Source organism: Meleagris gallopavo, chromosome 1 (genome assembly GCF_905368555.1).
Source record: "Meleagris gallopavo chromosome 1, MGAL_WU_HG_1.1, whole genome shotgun sequence".
Taxonomy (NCBI): domain Eukaryota; kingdom Metazoa; phylum Chordata; class Aves; order Galliformes; family Phasianidae; genus Meleagris; species Meleagris gallopavo.
Window position 1 is genome coordinate 139152112 of NC_139404.1, and position 22932 is coordinate 139175043.

Here is a 22932-nt window from a genome sequence, read left to right on the forward strand (position 1 = left end):
TCATTGTAAGAAAGCCTAGTAGAATCTGGTCTTTAATGTGTATCACTGGCCAAAAACTTCTAAAATTTTAAGTAGATATTAAATGGCTTTACTGTAGCTTCAAGCTTGGAACTTCAGAGTTTAGCAATTTATTTCAAAGAGAGTACTTTTTAGATTTAATGCCTGCTTTTGTTCTTGAAGTTCATTCTTCTACCATTCTGAATTTAGATTTATGATAAGTTTTTTTAAAACTAACACAACAGTATCTGCAGAAGCTAAACTCTTTTCTGTATTTTTTTTTTCATACATGTATTAGTTTTACAGCTCAGTATAATATTCTTCTCTTAGAAGGAGAAGGAGATACAACTTCTTGCTCTTTTGGGGAAACAAACAAAAAAAACAACTTACATCTATAATCTTCCACACCCTCGAACCACTGATTGCAATACAAATTTTGGCATTGATTCAAATTACAGTAAGAGTAGGGAATTGAACCTGACATACTTACATCTGTAAGTGTTCTTACAGATGGTGTAGTTCTTTAAAGGCGCTTGGCATATGCCTAGATCATTCTCTAAGTATACAACACTTGCAAAAGGTGACTCACTTTGTATTTTTTCTCCTTCAAGAAATAACGGTGATATTTTGCAACTATTTGAAAGAGATACAGGAGTAGGAATAATTGTAAAATGATTTGGTAAAGGATAAACCCTTTTTGAAGCTTGTATCTTTTTTTCCCCTTTCTGTATTATTTGCTTCTGCCATACACTTATCTTTGTTGCAACTTTTTTTTTTTTTTTTTTCCCTTCTTCCATGTGCCTGAACATGATTGGTTGGTTCCAAATTCTCATGCTATTATTCAGGATGTTTCTATGGTGAGTGATTTAATTTCACTAGATTTGTGGCTTTCTCCTGCTGTGCCTGTATAATGGCATTGATGCAGTTTGTAGAAAGGGAGAGTCTCAAGCAAGGTGGAGTTAATTAAGGTGAGGTAGGGACTCCTAGTACTTTTTGCATGCAAAAAAGTATAAAGCAAAGCTAGTAGCTGATGAAATAACAAACATAAATATACTTTTGTTGACAGATTATGTCATTTAAAAATGGTGATAGCAACTGAAAACTAAGGCAATGTCCTGCTTGCTTAAACTGTGTCTATCACTGATGAAGAAGTAATTTATTTTCTGTGAATAATTTAATAGTCACAGGGTTTGAGAAACTTTCACTTGAGTGTTGTAATGAGATAATTCAATACACATCTAAGAAAGACACACGAGTCCCCTCTGTCTCTCACTACAAGGGTCCATGTTATGCTTACACATGCTTGATACATTGAATTTGGAAATTCCTTTAAGTCTTCATATACTAATAAAGATACTGAAATCATTTTGGGGGAAAATAAAACAAAAAAGATTAACACCTTATTATTTTTGTCCTGCTTGGAAAGACCTGAAGTCTGAAGTCCTGAAGGCTACCAAAAATATTTACTGTGAAGAACTGTCATGAGAATACATAGAGGAAAAGATAAAGAAATCAAAATACTTTAAATAGAATAGATGGTGGAATTTTTTCACTTTTTCTTAAATGCATATATTAAATTAATTTAACTGAGTACAAAATAAATAGAATTGTGTTGCAGATGAGAACAAACAGAAACTTGGAGTCCATGGTAAAGAACTGAACTAAGTGGTACTAGACAACACTGCAGATATGGATATTGATGGGTGAAGTGATAGCTGGGAAACAGCTAATGGTCATAGTATGCTTTAATTCTTAATGAACTAATTTTCCTGTGGAATACGTTTTTCTACAGAAATATGTTTGGTAGGAAAATGAAATGGAAACATAAGCAACCTATCTAAGGTATTTTATTTAATCTCTGCATTTATTTTAAATCTCTCAGAAAAGAATCTCAGTACTAGCATAGTTTTATAGAACAAAGTAGTCAGGACTGAAACTGCATTTCTGTCTGCTTATACCTTCTGAACATGCTGATTTTGACTCTCATCATGCCCCCCAAGGAAATACTGTTGAGTCATAGGATCATAGAATGGTTTGGGTTGGAAGGGACTTCAAAAACCATCTAGTTCCAACCTCTCTGATGGGCAGGACTGCCAACCACTAGATCAGACTGCCAAGGAACCCATCAAGCCTGACTGTGAAATCTTCCAGGGAGGGGGCATCTACAAATTCACTGGGGAGCTTGTGCATGTGCCTCATCACACTCTGAGTGAAGAATTTCCTCCTAACATCTAACCTAAACCTTCCCTCTATCAGTTTAAATCCATTCTCCCTTGTCGAGAGTAAAAGAGACAGTTTTGGCTGCTGAACTTTTGATGATCACTAAATAAGATGATTGCAGCTAAGTGTTTCTCATATGTCTGAATTATTCTAAAGAGATAGATAAGAGAGGGAAGATAACATGGAGTATTTCATTAGATAGTGGTCATTAGAGTAATGTGGCAACAGTATATAGCAAGGTATTAAATATATAAATGTGATTACAGATTCTGTTGTATGTGTGGGCTTTCGGGAGTTCTTATAGTAAATATAGGCAAGGGAATCCTGAAGATACTTGGGATTTTTTTGTAATACTTTCACAGTTGTTTTGTATTTGTTTTTGTTACTCCCTCTGTACAATTTATTGATAATGAATATGTCAAAGTTAATGGAAGAAAAATTATTTGGTTCATGAACTATTTATGTTATATCTGGGAATAAGGCCAGGTATGGAGCTATCTGTGGAAGGAGCTACATGAGACTTTTTAATTTAGTAAGCCTCGGCTTACTTTCTTTAGACATCAGACTCACCTAGGTAAGATTAATCTCATTCATACCTAGGAGAATTGGAAGAAATACTAGAGGTAACAGCAATGAAAAGCGGCACTGAACTTTCTGATATCTTTCATATCTACTGTATTTTAACATCATTATAGAATAAAAAGAAGAGATGTTTACTAGGGTATCTTATCTGAATTCCATCTGTTCATTTTTATATGGAGAGGTTTATGTATCAGAGTTTATTAAAACCAAGCTGATTCTAATCTCACAGTGTATTACACTATTAAATATCCTAGTTTTAAACTTCATTGCCAGATCTCTGACTAATAATGTTGCATATATGACATTAATTCTAAACAGTGTTTTGTTGTTAAACAAATAGACCTAAGAGAAAATTGATGTGTGATTTAGGTGTCATCCCTTTGGTGCATAGTTTTAGTAGTGTTATTGGAGTCACAAATTTTGGAAAATTAAGGTAAATCTTGCATGTCCAGGTGTTTTATTGAAATAATCTGAATCTGAGATGTCATCCCTTGAAATTTCAGAAATGTTGTTTTAAAGAGAGATTATTGTCACAACAATATCAAGAGCGCCTAGGCAACACCAGTGTTCATAAATCCATGGGACCCAATGGGATGCATCCACAGGTGCTGAGGGAGCTGGCAGAGGTGATTGCTGAACTGCTCTCTATCATCTTTGAGAGGTCTTGGAAAATGGGGGAGGTGCCTGAAGACTGGAGGTTAGCCAATGTCACTCTGGTCTTCAAAAAGGGCAAAAAGGAAGATCCAGATAATTACAGGCCAGTCAGCCTCACCTCTGTCCCTAGAAAGGTGATGGAACAGTTTGTGCTGGATGCCATCTCCAGACAACTGGAAGAGAAGGAGGTTATCAGGAGTAGTCAGCATAGGTTCACCAGGGGGAGGTCATGCTTGACCAACCTGGTAGCCTTCTATGATGTTGTCACTAGCTGGGTGGATGGGGGGAGAGCAGTGGATGTAGTCTACCTTGATTTCAGAGATCAAGTCTACTCTGCCCTGGTAAGGCCTCATCTGGAGTGTACTGGGCTCCCCAGTACAAAAAAGACAGGAATCTCTTGGAAAGAGTCCAGCGGAGGGCCACAAAGATGGTGAAGGGCCTGGAGCATCTCCCCTATGAAGAAAGGCTAAATGAACTGGGTCTGTTTAGCCTTGAGAAAAGAAGACTGAGAGGGGACCTGATCCAGGTTTATAAATATCTGAGGTGTGGCGGCCATAGCGGTGAGGCCAGGCTCTTTTCAGTGGTACATGAAGACAGGACGAGGGGAAACGGACATAAACTGCAGCATAGGAAGTTTCGCACGAATGTGCGTAAGAACTTCTTCACGGTGAGGGTGACGGAGCACAGGCTGCCCAGGGAGGTTGTGGAGTCTCCTTCTCTGGAGATATTCAAGTCTCGCCTGGACGCCTACCTGTGCAACCTGGTGTAGGGAACCTGCTTTGGCAGGGGGGTTGGTCTCGATAATCTCTAGAGGTTCCTTCCAACCCCTATGATTCTGTGATTCTGTGAAATATATAAATAATAGGCATTATTATTTTAGAAATGTTCTAGGATTTGAGAATTCATGATCTTCACGCACTTGTAATTAATGCAAGGAGTGAATGAAAAAACTTTCCAATGAGATTTTCGAAGTGTGATTCTTCTGTTTGCATTTAAGTGGCTGCTGTCTATCTTCACTTATTATTGGGTGAAGTACTGCCTGTTGTAGGGCTGGCTAGACCATGCAACAAATCTGTAACTAACTTTTTTACATTTGGGAACAATACATAACAATATTTCTATATAGGATTTTCAAAAAATACAAGCTTCTCTCAGGCACTTTCAGTATAATTTGAATAGGCTAACACAGTCTTTCAAATGTGGCTATTTGCACTTACAAAACAGTGGCAAAAAATTAAATGAAAAGGGTTTTTCTGTACTGGGACAATAAAGAGGGGGCATATGCTCCAATGATTTCAAATACCATATTGCACTGGCACTCTTGACTGGAAGGTCTGTTGACAGTATATAAGCTGCTCTGATAAAATATCCTTTTTCTCAATCTGAAATAGAAGTTTGAAAATAAAAGTATTATGTTTCTGTAGCAAGAAAAATAGCAATTTAATTGTAAACCAAAACACTCAAGGAAATTGAAGAAAAGATGTAATTCCATGGTTATAAAAAAAAATGGAAACAGTAAAATTGTTACTTTTGAAAACAGGAGAGATTTAAAGTTATGGTAGTGGGCAGGACAATCTAAACCCATGTTTGGAGGCTTTATGCAAATAAATCAATGAATAAATGGGCTAGAATATAAGCTTAGGTATCTGAATACAGTGTATCCAAACACGATTTAATAGTTTAAAATAATGCTTAGGATAAAGAATGAAACTGATACAACAGAAAATCCTTATTTTTAGCTAATTTCAAAAACAAAAGATAACTTTTACAAAATCATTTTTGAAAAGTTTCAAGAAATTATTCAACAAATCAGAAACTTCCTTGGGCTGAAAGGCTTCTTGATCAATGTTATAACAATCTGTCCAGGAAGAAACCATTGACAAACACCTTTTGTTTACTTATATGTATAAAAGCAATATAATACTTTTACATATCTTCCAAAGCTTGTGCACAACAGTAGAAAATTATCATTTAACATATAATAAAAAGTAATATGACAAAAATAAAAAATGTAAGTATATATATATGTATATACAGTTATAATATGTATATTATGTATATGTATATACACTTTTTTATTATTTGTATAATTTTATATGTATGAATATATATATACCTGAGTAGATGTGTGGATTATATTATTTAAGTACATATTATAATTGTAACACTGGTTCTGAGACTTCCTTGGCAAGAACATGATCATATTTAAGAGAGTCATAAGCAAACAAACAAAAAATAATAATGAATCCTTAAAATTGTCACTCAGTTTTTCACTGTTCTGTGAGGTTCAAATCCATCTGATGAGCCAGTGCATTCCTAAAATCTAATCACATTTTGGATTAATAAAGAAAATAAGATAATTGAGACACTCCTCCTTACTATAAGAAAGTTAAAAATCCTTGAGATGGTTATTTTTTTATTCAACTCTGTCATTTGTAAAAGACAGTCATCAAATGTTTGCTCTTTTAAAATCACAAGAAAGATAATGTAAAATGAAAGAAAAATAAAAAACCCACACAGTAAGTTTAAAAAGTGAAAGTGAATTGTCTGCAAGACATTATTTTCATTACAAAATACATATAAAAAAGAGTAGATAAGTAGTACTACAGAGTAACCAAGTACTCTAAAACATACATATTGACTAATTCAGTTATTGGAGAGCTAAATAAAATAATCAGACACTGCTGTAAATCTTTGAAACATTAACATATTTCAGGAATAATTTATAGTATGGAAGATTGTAGTTTGGAATATATATCAATTTTCTGAATGAAATGTTTTTAATATTTGGTCTTGTGTAAGACTGTAGATGTAAATTACAATAATAGTAAGAATGAAGGGTTTTAGCTACTAAATAAATAATCTAATAAACACATACAGGCTTATAGTTAATTATTTAAAAAAACTGTTAAGTAAATTCTGCTGTTCTTATTCACAGCAGATAGCCCTACACTGCGTCCTTAAATCCACTGAATACGAAAATGAATAAGGTAAGGCTTAACATAAATAAGGATGACAGAAAATAGTTACTTTGTGGTTATTAGTTAATTCTCAATTTTTTTTTCTTTTCTTTTCAATCTATAATTTCGATATGAATTAAAAATGGAAACAAACCAAACCTGTGCATTGTAAAGTTAAAAGGAAACAGTCTTAGTTGTGAAAAATTGCAACAGTATCAGCTATATATGACAATTTTGTGAAGTAATAACACCTCAAGAAACTGTGAACAAGGTGAACCTGATTGTAATAAAGCTGCAAAGAGTATTTGAAGAATATAGAACTTTTAGGACTCATTACTGTTGATTTAATCCAGAACACATTACATATTCTGGAGTAGTTTCGTTGGAATAAGTGAAAATTTTCCTTTGAGTAATCTGCCCAAAAGGGCAAGGGAGTAAGGAAGGGATTTTTCTGCCAATGGCATTGCAACATAATACTGTATAAGCTTTTAAGTAATTAAAGGAAAACGAGGATAGATTTCCTTGACTTAGCTGTTGAGAGATTCAGACCATTTGAGAATTGCTCCGAGTACAAAGCTTCTCACTTTCCATTTAGAGTGTGATAAGATTCACAGAAACAGTCAATCAACTCCAGTTTAATCTAGAGTGATGTAGGTGTTAGGTTTCTATTTTGACCATAGAAAACTCAGTCTATCTTCCCAAAGTGTAATCAGGACACAGGGTCGATCTGTGTCTTAACATAAAATTGTATATCTCCCGAAGCCAAAGAGCAACTTTCACTCCCTAACATTTCTCAGCAAGTTTTGAATTTGGATACTTCATAGTTGTTTTTGTTTGTTTGTTTGTTTGTTTGTTTTTTTGTGAGCTGTCGTTGTCAAAGGACTATAGATAAGAGATCATGTCAAAGTTACCAAAAAAAAAAAAAAATTGTACAAGTTCAATATTTAAAAACGTAGAAAAAAAATATATTAGCGTTTCAGAATCTGAAGAACTAATTCAACTTCAAAGTATCAAAGTTATGATAAATATAAAGGATATTTTTCTCTTCTCTAGCAAAAGATATTAAAAAATTTTGCAAAATATTAGAACATTCATTAACAATAAAAAATTTAATCACAGAATTGTAGGGGTTGGAAGGGACCTCTAGAGATCATCGAGACCAACCCCCCTGCCAAAGCAGGTTCCCTACACCAGGTCGCACAGGTAGGCGTCCAGGCGAGACTTGAATATCTCCAGAGAAGGAGACTCCACAACCTCCCTGGGCAGCCTGTTCCAGTGCTCCGTCACCCTCACCGTGAAGAAGTTCTTACGCACATTCGTGCGAAACTTCCTATGCTGCAGTTTCTGGCTGTTTCCCCTTATCCTGTCTCCACACACTGCTGAAAAGAGCTGGCCTCACCACTCTGCCCCCCACACCTCAGATATTTATAAACCTGGATCAGGTAATCTGAACTTGCAAAGAATTAAGAATGAAATCACAGAAGATTAGATTTCATATTTGATATTGCATGAGAACTATTGAATCACAGCCTGAAACTCTGAGACTGACACTGATTACCTGAGGCAAGTAATGAGTCAACTGTGGGAGCACAGGTGAAGGCAATTCACCTGTGTGACCAGAAGGGATGGAGACTGACTCCACCTCTCCTAGACCCCATTTAAGGGCTGACTGCCACTGAGGAAGGATATCTCTTTGGAGATTACTTCTCTTTGAGTTTTTTTCCTACAAGCCCAGGACGTGGGTAAGCTTTTTCCATTCGTTTCCAATTATTCTTTTCCAACATGATAATCTTTCTAGCTATGTGCTCTCTAAAGACCAGCCTAACTTCACAGAATCCAGAATGGTCAGGGTTGGAAGGGACCTCAAGGATCATCAAGTTCCAACCCCCCTGCAGCAGGAAGGGACACCAACCTCCCCATTTAATACTAGACCAGACTGCCCAGGGCCCCATCCAATCTGGCCTTGAACACCTCCGCGGACAGGGCATCCACAACCTGTCTGGGCAGCCTGTTCCAGCACCTCACCACTCTCTCTGTAAAGAACTTCCCCCTGACATCCAACCTAAATCTTCCTTCCCTCAACTTAAAACCATTTCCTCTTGTTCTGCAGTTATGAACCCTTTCAAAGAGTTGATTCTCCTCCTATTTGTAGGCTCCTTTAAGTACTGAAAAACTGCAATGAGGTCACCCTGCAGCCTTCTTTTCTCCAGGCTGAACAAGCCCAGCTTCCTCAGCCTGTCTTCATAGGGGAGACGCTCCCGTCCCCTGATCATCTTCATGGATGATGACCTTCCTCTGGATCCTCTCCAACAGCTCCCTGTCTTTCTTGTACTGGGGGCTCCAGACCTGGACACAATACTCCAGATGTGGCTTTACAAGAGCAGAGTAGAGGGGGACAATCACCTCCCTGTCCCTGCTGGCCACCCCTCTTCTGATGAAGCCCAGGATACCATTTGCCTTCCGAGCCACAAGGGCACATTGCTGGCTCATGTTAAGTTTTTCATCTATCAAGATCCCCAGGTCCTTCTCTGCAGGGCTGCTCTCAAGGACCACTCCTTCCAGTCTGTATGGCTGCCCGGGATTCCTCCAGCCCACGTGCAAAACTCTGCACTTTGTCGTGTTGAACCTCTGATCACCTGAAGTGAGCAATGAGTCAGACATGGGAGCACAGGTGAAGGCAATTCACCTGTGCTGCCGGAAGGGGTGGAGCCTGGCTCCACCTCTCCTAGACACATTTAAGAGCTGGCTACCAGCGGGGAAGGATCTCTTCAGGAGATCCCCTCCTCTGGAGTTTCATAGCAAGTCCAGGATACAGGTAAGCATTCTATCTATTCTGTTTTGGTATAATAACTGTGTAGCCAAACTCTCTAGTATATTTCATAACTATAACATCTGTACATTCATTGATTATACAATGTCTCTTTCAGAATTAGAACTTTTAGAGACGTTATGCTCTTGGAAACCATATTATGTATAAAGAGATTATCTTTTGGATGATTAAATGACCGTTAACAAAGTTTTAGTGAGATTGTAATTGTGATACTCTTTTCTAAGAATATATGTTGTGTGTGTGTGTATATAAAAAGAGAAGTGGTAAACTAAAACAGAAGGCAAGCTTTTAAGCAGACTGTCAAAATTAAGCCATTATTTGCCTCAGAATTCAAACTTACTGTTGAGGAAGATTATCTTAAAGCACAGTTCACAAAAACCAACTTTTTATGTTACTGAGTGAAAAGTTTGAGCATTTAGCAAATTAATTCCACTTCAACTACTAGTTTAAACTAGCCAGTTCAAGAGGCAATTAAAAAAAAAAAAAATCATAATGAAGAAAATATCTATATTAAAAAATAATAATAAAAGAGCAACACTGATACAGAAGTGCATAGTTGGAAAGAAAATCAGTAAGAACAATGAGGCCGTGCTGCAGTGGATTGTATTCTGCAATTGAGTCTTCCTAGATGTATTCAAATACCCAGTGAAATACAAGTTGCCAAACAGATCTTTGAGTAATATTGAGATGAGTTTTTGTCAACTCTTATCTAGAAGGTCTCTTAAAAACTTTCTCTCTGAAAAAGATCTGGCAGATGAGAAGTACACATTAACTATTGCACAAGTACAGATTGTGGAGTAATGTATAAATATCTGGATTATTTGACCCATGATTTATTATTAGAATATTTTTCCTTTGGAACTGCCTTATGATAAAAAATGGATATGTACTTTAAATAATCCTGGTTAGGATCATTTCTACAACACAGCGGAAATAAGGATTTTCAACACCAACAAGAGTGTTTTGTGGGCCTTTCTGAATGTTTTTTTGTAATGTGTTGTTTTTTTAAACAAAACACATTTTGTGAATTTGTAACTTAATTCCTTAAAGTCATTACTGTCTTCATAGACTAATATTCTTATATCAAAAACTCTTTGCTTTGCAAATACTGTATTACACACCATTAAAACTCCTTAGCTGTACCTTAACTTAGAATACTACAGAGGAATTTGTTGTTATTTATTACATGATCTGCATTTGCTCAAAAACTCTCTTACATAAAGAATCATTTGAAGAGAGAGGCTGGAAAGGGAAAGTTTTAAATTATTGTACAAGTTATATTTCTGGTATTGTGCATATTTATTTGTCTCGTATTCAGTTGTTTAGTTCTAATGTATTTCTTGACCTAATAAATTACTGAATAATTAATTAAAAAGCAAATTCTAGATTTGTAGCCCTGCCCGAACAGGAGATTTGGACCAGATGTCTTCCAGACATTCCTTCTATCCTTAGCTGTTCTGAGATCTTGTGAAATAATCTACTGCTTTCTACCAGGAGAAGACAGTATAATGTAAATCTTCCACACTTTGTTTTTCCTAAACTATGTGGTAAGATTCGAAGAATTTCTAGGCTGCTATTGGAATTTACAAATAGATATCTCTATTTTTTTAATGTCAAGTATTTTTAAGAGCATTGAATTTTTACTGATCTTAAACCAGTTGCCTTGCAAAGAAACATGATATTTAGGAATATTCAGCTAAATCTTCATTCTGGATTTGAGCATGTGGAAGAAGGATCTTTTTTAAAAGGATTGCAGCTATATATATTAACACATTAAAATATACATCCATATTACAGAAGCAGGAAAATCATCATTTCTTAGGTGTGTTAGACGTGAGTTCTCATTCAACACTGGTAAATAGGAATATCTCCATCAACAGAGTACTAACATTTCTTTGTTTTAAAGAAGAAAAAATAGAGAGAGAAATGAAAACAGGACTCTATACCAAACTGGATATTTCAGAAAATTATTTTATGCAAATATAATTGTAGTAAGCTTTAAGTGTTCTGCGAAAAACTTTTATATTATTATGACTGATAACACTATAGTTAATAATTGCAAAGCTCTGTCATTCTAATACTACTTGAGACATCTATGAAATTTCTAGAGAGTTCATCATAACATGGACTCATTCTGCCTTCAGAGGATAATCTGTTCCCTAGTGATGTCATTTTTTGAGACGTATTCCAAAGCCAAAATTTGACAGTTATTATTTTAATATCTCATCTGCTATGGAAGTGACAGACATCAGGTTGTCATTTCACCAATTGCCAAGTGCATCCAGCTTTTGGGGAGAAGTTGTTCTACTGGAAACAGTTTTCATGTTGCTACCTAGCACAATTTTTTTTTTTTTTTTTAATTTATCTGGCTGTTCTCTGATCTCCATATATGCAGATATGGCTTTTAGTTTGGGAAGAAAAAGGTTTTTACTACTCAGAGTTGTGGGGGATACTGATGTTAGGATGAAAAACTTAAAGCATCGAAAGATTTCAGCCATGAAGAAATAAATTATAAAAAGTTAAAGAAAAAAAAACAAATCATTCTTTACTTTTTTTTATTTTAAACTAGTATTATTTCACTAATTATTTAGACATAATAAGGGGAGAGGGAGGATTTACACAAGTAACTTGGAAAATCTGTGCCAAGTCTTTTAGGCCCTTTGTATTTTTATACTATGCTTTGGAAAGAATAAGCAACTATGATGCATATTCACACTGCAAAGAAGCCATTGAAATCCTACCTGCATAGAAACATTCAGGACTTCTTCCACTAATTTCAAGTGAGAAAAAACATTTTTTCTCTAATCACCAAGCGAAGAAAATCTCTGTTCTGCAGATGAACATTAGATATTTTCTATAATTTCACAAGCTTTATGTAAAATTTAGTATACAGTGGATGATTCAGCAGTTTTGTTTATACTAAATCTCTAACGAATAAAATATCAGCCTGAGAACAGCATTACAAAATTTACACGTTGCCTTTTTAAAGTAACAGTTACAAAGAGGTTTCTAATTATAACACTACCTCAAACAAACATATCAACTAAGGCAAAAAGGCCTGTATTTTATTTCTTTACTCAAAAAAAAACAAGATCTTTCCAGATAATTTTCTTTGCTAGTAATTTGAGACAGCATAGGTTCAAAATGAGTTATCATGCTATAAATACCTAAATGAAAGTTTAGAATAGTTGTCTCCCAATTCAGCTTGGATTTAGCTGAGTTGGTGTTCTCACAACTCCGTGTGCTTCCAAGGAGAGAGGCTAATCCTTAGGAATTTAAGATAGTCACTGGGTAAACTGATAATAGCACATTTTTATGATCCTGTCAAGTATAGCCACAATTAAAAGGTTCCTTTGTGGACCAAAGACAAAGAGTTTGCAAGCCACAAATTGTCTACGGGCTGCAATACAGAGAATCTTAAGCAGGTGGATATTGATGTAGCTGTATTAAAGTCAATGGCATTAACACCTCTTTTATACCAGCTAACAATCTGGCCTATGATCTGCCTCCTACCCTCTCCATTATACACCATGTTAACAGACTGTCAGATGTTGCCTTGGGAGAAAATATATATCCTGATAGACAAACCAGTATTATAGTTACACGTGATTTCCGAACAAAAAGTCTTGTCTGAAGCTCAGTAAGATAGAGAACAACTCTTAGGAAAAGTACATACTTTTTAATTTTTTCTCTCTTCCTTTTCCCTTTTTTAAAGAAAAAACAAACAAACAAAAAAAAAAACAACAGTAAGGCAAGAAAGGCTAAGACACCCTCAATAGAGGTATTATTTCCCCTCCTGCACAGGTGGTAGACTCAGCTTTTTTCCCCCCAGTGTTAACAGCCAGTGCAGCTGTATCAGAGCATGTATAATTAATTATTTATACATGCGTTAGTATATAATTAAGTATAAAGGGGTGTGTTAGGGGGATATATAAGTGATTTTTATAGAGGAAGAGGAATAGAAGGCATTCCTGTTTCATTCACAGTTTGTAGGTTTTTCTACCCCCTGAGGGCAATGCAAATGTCCTCTGTAATCGAGTCCTCAGCTTTAAAAAACAAAACAAAAAACACAATACTGTCACTGAATAAAGAGTCTGTGATCCATCGAGTTCAAATTCAGCTAAGTTGTGTGGACAGAGAAGTGAAACTGTGAATAGTAGCAAAAGTGAAGATAGTGTCTGCTGAATAATCGTGGAGTGTAGAGTAAGAGAAAGTATTAGTGCTACTGCAAGTGCAGCAGTGAAGTTCAGCATAGGCATGGAAATTTATTCATAGTGCAGGGTCATATGTATGTGGCATTTTTCTTCAAAGTAATTGATAAGTGAACTTACCCTTACTAGAATTTATAAAGCCTGTTGAGAACTACCATTCTGGAAGTGATGCTCTTGATATTTGTGTGTGGTTATCTTTGTCTATGATATGATTGCAGACATCCTATTAGTGGATAAGCTATAATTCATGCGCTTTAATTTTTATAGTGTGTATTTAGGAACACTGAGATAACATCAACTTCTATCTCCTCTTCCCTATGGACCTCATGAACATTTCCTTTCAGTGATTATCTTGAAAGAGAAATAGTGAAGTTGATACTATAATATGCAGTGGAGTGATTGTGTTTCTTGTGTCTGTTGTTAAAAGGATAACAAATGTCTTATCTCTTCATATTTTATTTCTATTGCATTGGAAAAAGTGTCAACGAGTTCATGTAGAATTTTCTTCTAGCATACAAAAAAAAAAAAGTACAGAGGGAGCCTGATCTTTTTGTAAAAGTATGTAAATAACGAGAAGAAAGCAGTTTTGGTAAAATGACTCTGCCAGTTCTTCTGTATAGTATTTGGTCTTGTTTTTAGTATCATCAACCCTCAGCTATTGATTGTCAGCTGTACAACATTATATTTATTTTTGCTCTTCCATCACTGAATATGTAAAGATATATTTAAGTAATTTCTCAGACAAGAAACTGTGTGAAAGAATATTTGTAATTTGTATCTTCAATGTATAAGCAATACTACTGAAAAACCATGTGCTCAGGTCTCTCAAAAAGTAGTCCCTGCTATTTATTGTCAGGGAAACTACAACCTATACAAAGAGCACAAAAATACTGTTTGAAAGAGAACATTCTCAGCTACAAAACATTCTTTTTCAACATAGTCACCACTATTACCTATGAATTTTGACCAGCAACAAGCAAGACCGTACTTGCTGCATTTGTAAAAGTCTGCACCAGCAGAGGTGACCCACTGCCACTGCAGCTGAAATGCACCATCAACCACCTTACTTTGCTCAGTTCCAGTGATTGGTCTCCATGAATATTCAACAATGGGTGTTATTTTTGTTGAGTGGAGTAATGCAGGGACATATTTCATTCTCTCTTCCATGTCAGATGCCATTTTGTCAGACTGCCCCTCTGCTGCCATCCAGCACAGGGTAAACAATGTTGGGGGGAAGGTTCAACCTCTACTGCTGTACCACCATATCTACCTCTGACATTATGAGTCAACAAAATAAAACAGGAGCATTACTTTTGGAGCAGCCTTTGCACATAGTGTAATTTTTGCAGTTATTTGGCCACAAGGAGGTGTTTTTTCTTTTTTACTGTTTGAAGGGAGATGTCTGATTATTTGTTTTGTACCTTGTGAATGTGGATGAATCCATTATTTCAAGTCAAATGTGATTTCCACAAGATTATTTATGATTTTATGTACTTTCCTAAATGAGCATATTTTAGGTATGCATGGAATACCAACAGCCCCAATTGCTGCATCTTATGTGATTTGGCAGCAGCTTTACATTCACAAAATGTGGTCCTCCTGGGGGATTTCAACCATCCTGATATTTGTTGGAAGGACAACACAGGAGAGAACCAGGAGTCCAAGAAGTTCCTGGAATGTATTTATAAATTCCTCTTCCAAGTGGTACAGGAGCCAATGAGAAAAGGTGCTATGCTGGACCTTGTTCTCACTGAGGAGGGGCTGGTGAGTAATGTGAAGCTCAAAGGCAACCTTGAATGCAATGACCACGTAATGGTGGAGTTCAAGATCGTTAAGGTGTCAAAGAGATTGCTCAGCCAGGTTGCTACACAGGACTTCAGGAGAGCAAACTTCGGCCTCTTCAGGGAACTGCTTGACAGGGCATCATGGGATAAAGCCCTGGAAGGAAAAGAGGCCCAAGAAAGCTGGTCAGTATTCAAGGACCATCTCCTCCAAGCTCAAAAGCAGTCCATCCCAAGAAAAAGGAAGACAGCCAAGAATGCCAGAAGGCCACCAAGAATCAACAAGGAGCTCCTGGACTTACTTAAGCTCAAAAAGAAAACTTACAGGGAGTGGAAGCAGGAACAGGTTGCCTGGAAGGACTACAAAGAAGTTGTCCAAGCAACCAGGGATCAGATTAGGAAAGCTAAAACCCAGATATAATTAAATCTATCCAGGGACATAAAGATCAACAAAAAGAAATTCTGTGAATATATCAGTGATAAAAGGAAGGTAAGGGAAGATGTGCATCCTCACTGGAAGGAAACTGGAGATCTGGGCTGTGGGATAGGGAGAAAGCTGAGGTCCTCAATGATTACTTTACCTTACTTTTCACTGGCAAGGGCTCTAGCCACATGGCCCAAGCTACAGAAAACAAAGGTAAGAACTTGGAGAAGGAAGGTCTGCCTGCTGTAAGTGAAGATCAGGCTTGAGACCATCTAAAGAACCTGAAGGTGCACAAGTCCATGGGACAGAATGAGCTCCATCCACATGTTTTAGGGGAACTGGCGAATGAAGTTGCCAAGCCACTATCCATCAAATTTGAAAGGTTATGGCAGTCTGGTGAAGTTTCCAATGACTGGAAAAGGAGAAGCATAACCCCCATTTTCAAGAAGAGATAAAAAAGAAGATCCAGAACTAAAGCCCAATCAATCTGACCTCTGTGCCTGGCAAGATCATGAAGCAGATCCTCTTGAAGGCCTTACTAAGGAAAATAAAGATGAGGTGATTGGTGGGAAACAACATGGCTTCACCAAGGGCAAGTCATGCCTGACAAACTTGATGGCTTCTTATGATGGAATTACAACAATGGTGCATAAAGGAAGAGCAAATGACGTCATCTACCTGAACTTGTGCAAAGTGTTTGACACTCACACATGACATCCTGGTCAACAAATTGGAGGATAATGGATTTGATGGATGGACCATTTGCAGAATGAGGAATTGGCAGGACAATCGCACTCGGAGAGTTGCAGTCAATGGCTCAGTGTTCAAGTAGAGTCTGGTGACAAGTGGCATTGTTCAGGACTGGTGATATTAAACATCTTTGTAGGTGACACATACAGTGGGACCAAATGCACGCTCAGCAAGTTCACAGATAACATCAAGCTGAGTGGTGTAGTTGACATGCTAGAGGGAAGGGATGCTACCCAGAGGGACCTAGGCAGGCTTAAGAGGTAGGCCCATGCCAACCTCATAAAGTTAAACAAGACCAAGTGCAAGGTTCTGCATCTTGGTCGGCGTGATCTCAGCACAGATTCAGGCTAGACGGAGAATGGCCAGAGAGCAGCCCTGAGAAGGATTTGGGTGTGTTAGTCGATGAAAAAATTCAACATGAGCTGGCAATTTGCACTTGCAGCCCAGAAGGCCAACCATGTTCTGGGTTGCATCAAAAGGAGTTTAATCAGCAGGTCAAGGGAGGTGATTCTGCCTTTCTAGTCTGCTCTCATGAGATCCCACCTGGTGTACTGCATCCAGTTCTGGAGCCCCCAACATAAGAAGGACATCAAACTGTTAGATTCATGGCCAGAGGTTGGCCATGAATATGTTCAGAGGGCTGGAGCACCTCCCCAACAAGGACAGGTTGAGAGAGCTGGAGAAGAGAAGGCTTTGGGGGGGACATTATATGGTACCTTCCAGTACTGTAAGGGGCCTATAGGAAAGCTGAGGAGGGACCTTTTATAGGGGCATGTAGTGACAGAATGAAGGGAAATTGTTTTAAACTGGAAAAAGGTAGATTTAGACTAGATATTAGGAAGAAATTCTTTACTGTGAGGATGGTGAGAAACTGGAACAGGCTGCCCAGAGAGGTTATGGATGTTCCCACCCTGGAAGCATTCGAGGTCAGGCTGGATGGGTCTTTGAGTAACCTGGGCTAGAGGCTGGTGTCCCTGCCAAGAGCAAGGGAGTTGGAAATAGATGACGTGAAAGGTCCCTTCCAACTCAAACCATTCTATGATCCTATGATTTCAGAAGCTGTATGTTTCAGAACCACCTGAATGAGCAAACACGTACACAGTTTTATCTCCAATCTCAATAAAAAGTCATAGGACTTCCTGCTATTTTCCTGAAGAAAGCACTTTGCTATGCAGGGTCAAGTGACTTCTGGTTTCTATCAGAAAACTGCTACAAAGTAATTTGCCAACAGATATGTACTTGTTTGCATTCTTTTGTTATAGTTATTACGTTTGTTTCCTTTTGTTTTGTTCCTTGTTTTTGTTTTTCTTCCACTTAAATCACAGAAATGGATGCTACTTTTAGATTTCCAGTGCTTTCCTTTTTCTTTTTCTTTTTTTTTTTTTTTTTCTTTCATATTCATTACTAACAGTAGAGGAGACGAGGCATCTTAAGCTATCTAAGCATCGAGTGTAAAACCTTGCTCTCTATAACTCTTTAGTATGATTCCTGTGCAGTAACAGTACTGATGCCTCACCTTTTTTTCTCTTCTTAGAATAGTGTATGAGCAGGTTAGAAAATGCACTGCTGCCCAGGAGTCCAGACAGAGTTTGCATTAATATAAGTCTTGTACATTCACCAGTGTCATTAGACATGGTACTGCTTAAATGACAATGAAACCTGTCTCTGGTGAATCTTTCCATATCCTGTACTCTCATACATCCCATAGTAACTAATATGGGCTCCGTATGACAGAGTTATGCTGTGGTACTCATTACTAGTTCAGATTTTGCCTCTGATTTTATTAGCACAAGGAACTTGGAGGTAGCTTGTGTGTTTAAAAAAAAAAAAAAAAACAAACAAACAAACAAACAAAAAAAAAAACACCATTTTTAAACTGTGGAGACTTCTCCTATTCTCCAGATTAAAATATTTATCTATTGGAATCTGGGATATTTTACCAAAACCAATAGAAATTGGAAGTCATTTTATCATAGTTTTTCATTCTTTTTCCCCCTCCATCAACACCTGCTGTTTTTGTTGTTGTTTTTCTCTTTTTAATTTTTATTTTCTTTGATTTATTTCATGTGGGTAAATATTTTTTTCTTGTAAACCTATGAATCTTCTGAATGGAGAAGGGATTGTTTATAATGATGAGAGGATAAGGCTTTTATTCTGAAGAAAAAAAAAAAGAGATAAAAATGGATATACTTGGATACTTAGAATGTTTGGAACCAAAATCAGAATCCAAAGTACATGACTCAAAACATTACAGATTTCCAAATACTCTCCTCTGCTTTAAATAACTTCTGCATTGCTGAACATTGTCATTTTTGGTTAATTTCCTATCATGGCATCTTTGGAAGATATACTCATCCAGTTACTATGAGTTCAGTACAGCTGTGAATTTTTTGAAGGTTTTTAAGAGAACCTTAATGAGAAAATTAGGTATTTTACTAAATGATTATGACAATTCATATTAGCAGATAAATATATATTGTGCCTAAAAAAAATAGTGTGTATTTGATAGCATTCCTCTATAGTCTTGTTATTTCTTATTACATTTGCCTGTCAGCAATGTCAACTTCCTTTACTCACACAGCTAGTAACAGCGCTGGTCCATCTCTTCTTTATTTTCTGTTGGTTCAGCAGTTCTTTTGCTTGATTTCAATAGCTGATGCTGCTCATCTATTTGTGCATTTATAAATAACCCCAGAAGATAACAGTGAATAGTTGTACATACTACTTCCTTCTCTCATCCATTCAACTTGATGCTTGTTTTTTTTGTTTGTTTGTTTGTATTTGCTGTTGTCTGGAATGGACTTCACAGTTACAAAAGCAACAAGAAATATCAACAAAGACAGGTATTCCAAAAGTAAGAGAAAGAAAATTAATTATTTTTTGTAGCAAAACAAAACAACAGCAACAACAACAAAAAAAAACAAACAATAAAACAACAACAAAAAAAGAAGCAACATTAGAGGAAAATTTGAGGGATAGACCAGTGGAAAGAGAGATGGAAGTTTCTTCTTTCTTTATTCTTCTTACTCCTCCTCTTCCTTTCTTTCTCCTTCTTTTTTCCTAATTACTGTCTTTTTTTTTTTTTCTTTTTTTTCTTTTTTTCCCCTCTTGTGTAGAGATTAATTCCCTGGGATTGATTACTTAAAAAAAAAAAAAAAAAAAAAAAAAAAAAAAAAAAAACTACTCTTATTCCTTTTTTGTTCCCCAAGGCTACATGTGTCTTCTCAATGTCTTGTTTTAAATCTCGAACAAGTCTGCTTAAAAATACCATCTCTATTTGGTTCTGAAAGATGATTAGAGTATTACTTATTTCTGTTTTGTGTATGTGGATTCTTTTCTCTTATCTTTCTTTTTATTATGATGAAGATTGAAAAGTACAGCGAGTGCAATGTAAGGCAGATTTCATACAGATACGCAGAATTGCAGTGTGCAGATCTATGCAAGTCCCTGGTCTTCCTTCTAAAATGCAACTTGAATAAACTTTGAGGTTATGGGAACATAATTGAGGCCATAATTCAACTTCTTCTGTGTAGAAGTTACAAAAGAAGACAGCTCCAAGATGTATTGATACAGATTGTCCCATCAGAGAAATTATTCATTTTTTTTCCAGTTAGTATTTTAATCAATGAGATCCTTAGGATTTCTGTATATTATTTGTCAATAGTCCTAGGTAGTAAATTATTGATAATTGCTGTTGATTTTCTTCATTTACAGAAGCTACTTTTGCAGCTTCAGAGGAAAGGGATGGTTGTCAAGATCTTTTTTTTTTTTTTTTTTTTTTTTTTTAGCTGAGTTGATGTATTGACTGCATTGATTAACTCCACACTTGCTGTTATGTTTTTTTTTTTCCCCCTACGACAACTAATAAGCAGAAAAGATGCTTATTAACACCAAGACAGAAGTAATCTCTGCATTCTTTTGCCACTAATGCTGTACTGAGATACTAACCCACACTCACTGCTATTCAGAAAAATATTTGAGGAGACGAAAGCTGGAGGATCCTTCCAGCTACTCCAAAACTCTCTTTTCTGCATGTTTATCTGGAATTATGCTTCTCATCTGTTTAGGAAACATTTAATTAAATTATAATGAGTTATGGCTTGATATTATGAAATTTTCTTGTTTAATTCCCATTGAATGCAGTGGAAGTGGTGCTACTAAACAATGCTAGCATTCAAAAATACTTTAATAATAGAACATGAAAAGTTGGACTTTTCTATTGTTTATGAACAGTTCTTGGTTATTTAATTAAAGTATTTTTCATGGATTTTGACTTTTGACAATTTCTTCCTGCCTCTTTAATTCATGCTGAGAAGCTTAACTATCAGTCAAAGTGACGGAGCACTGGAAAGGCTGCTCAGAAAGGTGGTGGAGTCTCCTCTGATTCAAGACCCAGATGCTTTCCTGTGTGATCTGCTGTAGGGAATCTTCTTTAGCAGGGAAGTTTAATTCAATGATCACTAGGAGTCCCTTCTAAGACCTGAAATTATGTGAAAATAGAGACAACCTCTCTTTAGTCCTCTGTTATAGGAAAGGAGAGGCAATGGCCACAGGTTTTCTGTATTCACAGGCCAACATGGAATTTCTTTTACTTCCATCATGTTTGTGTATTATTTCTAAGTGGAAAAAAGGTGAGTACATTCCAAAGTGAATGCCTGAGCTCTGAACTATTTCAACAATCAGTGCTGGTAAGTATAGATTCTATTCCTGCCCTCCAAACTGAGTAAGGTATTTGATCTTTACTATGACTATAATACACATAACAATGTATTTATACACAGAATGCATGAACTATCAATGCTATTTAAGATTCTGTTTTTATATTTTAAGAATAACATTTTTTTCTAAAGTTACATTATTTATATCATGTGTATGCAGTGTATTGCTACAGAGTGTCAGATTGTGGCCAAAAGTTTACAGAAAGTAATGGAAAGATTTTCCTGAGAGTATTTAGCAAAGTAGTATCAGTTAGAAATATCCAAGTCAGCAAAATCTGGACAAGCTGGCTCAAATACTGGTGCCAATTTAACAGTCTCTTAATATAACGTAGGAGGAGCATTGCAGCTGCATTGTTTCTGGTATACAAGATAGCTCCATGGGAGCCGGTCTGGGTATCATTAGAAAATGAAAGCTATGGAGACATAATTCTAGGCTCCATGAAAGAATACCATGTCAGTACAGATTATTTAGACTAGTGGAAATCTGCTTAATTTCAGCAAATGCATCAAATGTAGTGTTAAGGAAGGAAACAGCTTCGCCTACATAGCACAATCAAACATATTTATTTTGTTAATGTTATGTTACCATAAAATAATAAGGGAAATTAAATCACAATTTAATTGTTCATCATGTTGCAGAACACATTGTATCTCAAGCTGTCATGGAAACTAGTTATCCTATCTTTGATCTTTAAATCATACACATAAAAATTGAGGAAAGAAAGAGAGATCACAATATTTGTATGAGAAAGATTAATGAGCTGTCTAAGCTGATTGCTTTTGCAGTAACTCATATTTCATGATATTGTATGAATGCATAACTGAGGTTCTTTTTTAAGTTCAAATGAAAAAATCTTTCTCAGTTTATCAGTAGAGATCTAATGCTATACGTACCAAGTTATGAGTTTTACTTTTTAATTATACGAATTTTGATTAGAAGTAAAATATGCAACATACATTTTTTTTCATTATTAGGATATCTGTTGATTATTTCATTCAACAATAGACACTTGTCATGCTATACAATTAACAAATATACAATTAGCAGAGAGGCATGGTTGGGTTGGTATTTTACAGGCTGTATAACTAGAAGGATTATCACAGTGGAAAGAGATAGTAAAAAATAAATGAAAATGCTCAAATGCGTCCTAGGCCTACAGAAAAAAACTCCAAAGAAAGCAACCTCCAGAAAGAGATCCTTTCCCAATGGCAGTCAGCCCTTAAACTGGGTCTAGGAGAGGTGGAACTAGGCTCCACCCCTTACAGTCACACAGGTGAATTGCCTTCACCTGTGCTCCTGTGGCTGACTCACTGCTTGCCTAAGTGGTTCAGGCCCTGACTCACCTGTTCCCATACACATGATTACATTTTACATTATAAAAGAGTTCATTTAGTTCTATTTGTAGTACACCCTGTGCAACTTAAAGCATCACTTTTTTTTCTCTAGATACTCTCAATTAAAAAAAAAAAAGAAAAAAGAAAAAAAAAGAGAAAAAATCAATTACATGATATATTTCAGTATGTTTAAATTTTAGAGGCCTATCAATATTCATGTTCAGTTTGGCTGGAATTTTTTTTTTTTTTTTTTTAAATAGCTTGTGAAAGAAAAAGGGAGGAAAAACTAAAGAATTTGAAACTTTTTTTTTTTTTACTACAAAAATATGTTAACTAATCAGCCAATCTTAGAAAAAAGATGTTTTATTATAAATCTGTTTTAAATAAAACAGATTATTAAAATCTGTTTTATAATAATAAATATTTGTTTTCTAATCTTCACTCATGTTCATGTGTGCAGAAAAAAACAT